This window comes from Solanum pennellii, chromosome 10 (genome assembly GCF_001406875.1).
Source record: "Solanum pennellii chromosome 10, SPENNV200".
In the NCBI taxonomy this organism is placed as follows: domain Eukaryota; kingdom Viridiplantae; phylum Streptophyta; class Magnoliopsida; order Solanales; family Solanaceae; genus Solanum; species Solanum pennellii.
In genome coordinates this window covers 332,177-337,351 of record NC_028646.1, presented here as the reverse complement: position 1 = coordinate 337,351, position 5,175 = coordinate 332,177, and positions in this window count along the sequence as shown.

Sequence of the window (5,175 nt, the reverse complement as noted above, 5' to 3'; positions counted from 1 at the left end):
ATTCATCTTAATCAACCAATTTCTGGTGATTTTTCATCCTTTAATTTATTTATTACTTAACAAATAGCGTATAATGTATAATCCACTGCTAAAATGAGGGAAGAAAGAGGGTAAGAACATTTACAATACTCATTGGTGTGCAAAACCTTCCTCAAATTCAGAACGCAAATGTAGAATCTTTGTCTACTCGTGAGGATCTTGAAAAAGACGACGAAGATCGGATAGTTGTCGAACAATTTTCTATTAGTTTGTTTTGTATTTATAGTTCTTTTTTAGAATTTGGTATGCTTTCTCAATTTGTATTCAAATCACTATGTATAGTATCAATATTTGTATTTATTAAAAATTTCATGTTGCATGGTTTATGAATAATGCCCCTAATTTGTATTCATCCAAATGTATGTCAACTAGTTATGTATTTTATTTATAAGAAGAACAACTTTCTTTTAGTTTATTTGTATTCGAATACAAATACAAATAATAGACATATTGGAATGAATACGACTTAGAAAAGGAAACAAGATTTTGAAAAGAAAAAAATAAATATTTACAAATGTATTTCTTAAATAGCTATATTTTATTTGACATACATATTGGAATGAATACAAACTAATAAAGGTATGTCAACTGAATTTGATTTTTTTTTCTAATTTGTATTTATTCTAAAGGTATGTCAACTAGTTATGTATTTTATTTAAGTATGAGTACACCAAATATTCAATTATTTCTTTTCAATTTTATATTTCATTCACTTTTTCATCATACTAATTTTTTGTATTTTATATATTATTATACAAAATTCTAAATAAAAATATTTGGGAAATTTTTTGGCAAATAATGTTTGTCCATATAGTTTGTCATTATTTGACAAATATTTTTAACAAATTCCCAAATACTAGTTTTTTCTAGTATTTGGGCCAAATCTCATTATTTAGGATCTTTTGAAAATTAAAATTATACCCCAAACTTTTATCTTTTACAAAAACACCCTCTGTAGTAGTTCTGCGTTGTATTACATAATTTTTTACGCGAACACTAAAATAGTGATGAAATATTTAGTGAATGTTAAATAATGATATGATTGTTGATAAAAATGATGAAAAATTAGATCAAGGTAACAAAGTCATGTGCTTCGTCTACTTTCCGATGTATGGAATGATCCTTGTTGCACTCACTCCAAATTACTATATTGCTCTAGTGTCATGGACACTATTTGTTATTGTTGTAACGTACAACCAATTGACTTGTAATACAAACTTATAGTTAGTTTTGATAGTTTTTTAAACTTATGGTTATAAATCATGTTTTTCTAAAAAAGTGAAATATATTTTCCAAATCCTATGGCCAAACACATGGTGAAATTTCACTCAAATTTTCAATCAAATAATATTCGCCAAGAATATTTGAAAATTTATGACCAAACACTAGCTTCATCTAGTGTGTCTAAGTATCAGTCTGATGTAAGGACCGTGTATAGGCACAATTTATAGGAAAATCAAAGAAACGTCTTAATAAATTTTTAAAATTACCGCGTAGTTGAATAGTTATATATTAAGAATATTTGCTATACTATGTAATTTTTTAAAATATATCTACATATATATATATATAAGGATTTGAAGAGAATATGATAACATGCGAATTTTATTTCTGATAAACTCTCGACTTAATTAGCAAAACGTCGGCTAACCAGTATACCGGGCCATTATTACGATTACACAATGTGGCCTAGAGTTCAAATCATAGGCTTATCTATCTAATAATAATAATAATTTGTTTAAGGACCTACAAATTAAGAGATAACGTTACTTTTTAATTCCATAGTCCCCCAACAAGAGAACTGATTTTTCCTTTAATTTGTGGACTCTAATATTAGAGCTTCATACTTACCTATCAACTTTATGATCATATCATCATCATCTAGTTGAGAAAAAGATATTAAATCATCGTATTGTGCTATTCAAAATAAGTGGTATTTTTTACTAAAATAGAAAAAGACATGATTATATTTTTTTGATCATATGAAACATCATTTACTTTATGAAATAGAGAGTACTATAGTAGATTTTTTCAATCACTATTAGATCGAAATGATGGTTTATTTAATTTATCTCATCGCAATCACGTGTGGCTAACGCAAACCTCACATCAGTAATTGTATATTGAATATAGATGATGAAAAGTATTGCTGAATAATCAAGAAATCTCTTGCTAAATATTTGCACCTATTTTAGATAAAAGAAAATGAATAGAAAACATGACTTTATTATACAAAATACCTTAATTTGATACTACTATTGATCCTTTGTGGCTATTTATTTCTTGTTGGCAAATTTGTTTTGCAATATTCTTTGTACGTGAGTTCAGCAGAATTTAATAATACACGTAATTTAAATAAATATATAATAGACGTGACTCAAAATACATATTAATAATAGACGTGACTTATATATATTATCAAGAATTCAATAAAATATTTTTTTTTTAATGTTTCGAATCTATAAATTTAAAATTTTAACTTCTCCATAAATAGTTGGTTAGATTTGGATCCTTTTCTCTTTAATCAAATCAAGCGTGACTAATTAATTTGCTAATCGGCAATCCCCAAACTTATTAGTCAGTCTTGTAGTAGTTGTAATGAAAGTCTTTTTCACCAATGAAAATGATCTTTTATTTGGTATAAATTTTCCCTTCTTTCAAAGGAAGTTCCTTTCGAAATTATTAATTTTGGACATATGGTGCTTGGATAATGTAATAGGACCACGTTGATATGGATGCGTCTGACTTTAATACTATGTCAAAAAAAAAAATTAATTCAATTTCAGAATTTAGATCAAAATATTTAAATCATATCAACAGAATAACTCACACAATACAGTAGAAACTCTAACAAATTTTCCTTAACATTGTATACAAGAAAATGAATCTTCTTAAAATTAATTAGGAGCCAAATCTAATATAAATCCTCTAGTTGAATGAAATTGCACATTTTACATTTATTTCTCCAATTTATTAATTCAAAATTTTTCAAGTTGAAAATTATCCCTCATTAAGATTTGGTCGATATTCTTTTTGCTTGTGGTCTTTATCATGAGAGAGAAAGTAAATGAAAAATGATACTCCCGCCGTTTGGTAATGTTTGTTATATTTTCTATTTTTAGAGTAAAACTATAAAAAATTTGACTAACATTTTAAGATGTATTTTTTCATCATATTAATATGCAAAAAATTGTAATTTATACTACTTTTCATATAGTTTTAGAATATCTAATTTTTTTTGTTTAAAATATCAAATTAATGTAATCTAATTTACCTTTAAAAATTAATCAAATTGACTTTCGATAAACGCAATATGACAAACAATTCTGAACGGAGGGATTACTTTATAGTCAAATCATGCTTAAATAATTTTAGTTGAAGATAAGATATAACTAGAGCATGGGCGTGCTCAAGGTTAGCATGATAATGTTTTGTTGTTTGCTGATTAAAGACCACGCATTACTGAAATGGAATATTAGGGTATCACACGTAGAACGTTATCGAACTTGTGAAGGAGATTCAAATTTTGAATTGAAGTTTGTTATCATATACCTACAATGTTGATTTGGTTAACAAGTACCTCTCAATCTATATTCGAAATCTCAGAGACACATTTATATTATATTAAGGTTCTATTACCCTCGTGAACTTATTTTATTAATAATTTTCTACCCATTTTCGGCCTACGTGACACTATCTTGTGGGCCCAACGATGGTTGACTTTTTTTTTCAAGCTAATGCGACGTAGGTCGAAAAGGAATAGAAAAATTACTTATAAAATAAGTGTGTCTCTGAAATTTGGGACATTAATTGTAGAAGTACTTGTACATTTTCCCGTTATAAAACATAAAATGAGTCTAAAGAAAGTCTCGATTTTCCTTCGTTCCAAACTATATCATACCCTTCATAAGTAATACTTTCAACAATACTTTTTCACGTACTATGTACTCTACATCCAAAAATATTTTTTTCCCTATAACTCTTTTGTCCATTATATATTATGAAAAGTCGTTTCTGAATCAATTTAGATTTTCATATAGCTTTCATTGTGATTTACAATTACAGAATTATTAACTTAAGTAGAGTTAGAAAACATATTTTATTTGATGAAAGATGATCAATATATTGGTGTGTCAAAGTTATAGAAGGGACTAGGGAGTATGAAATGATTTAGCTAATACAATATTCGATAATCGCCTGATAATTGCTAATCAGATACAAACTCACCGATAATTTATAAACGACCTCCAAAATCAATCACATAAGCTCTCAATTTGTCCTCAAGGATTTAAAAAGTTTGTTTATGAATATGTCATAATATACTAAAATATAATTCCACTAAACCATCAAATCAAGTACAATTACCGTCAAATCTAAATCATGAGTGGGATAATTCTTTTTGTGCGCTTTCAATTAACTCGAGGCATAAGTTATCACCTTGACTTTTCAGCAAAACACACCCAAGACTATTTCCTAAAGCATCACAATATATGATGAAGCTCTGAGATTTCATTGATAAAACCAATGTTAGGGCCCGTTTGGCCATAAATATATTTGGGAAAAATTTGGCAAATAATGTTTGTCCATACAATTTGCCATTATTTGGCAAATATTTTTGGCAAATATCCCAAATTTCCAAATACTAGTTTTTTCTAGTATTTGGGCGAAATCTCATTATTTGGGATATTTTGAAAATTAAAATTTTACCCCAATCTTTTATCTTTTACAAAAACACCCTCTCTAGTTTTTGCTTGCGTTGTATTACATCATTTTTTACGTGAACACCAAAATAGTGATGAAATATTTAGTGAATATTAAATAATGATATGATTGTTGATGAAAATTATTAAAAATTGGCTTTAGGTAACAAAGTCATGTACTTTGTCTGCTTCACGATACATGGAATAATTCTTGTTGCACTCACTCCAAATTACCACATCGTTTTAGTGTCATGGACATTATTTGTTATTGTTGTAACGAACATTCAATTGACTTGTAATACAAACTTTTAGTTAGTTTTGATAGTTTTTAAAACTTGTGGGTATAAATCATATTTTTCTAAAAAGTTGAAATATATTTCCCAAATTTTATGGCCAAACAGATGGTGAAATTTCACCCAAATTTTCACTCAAATAA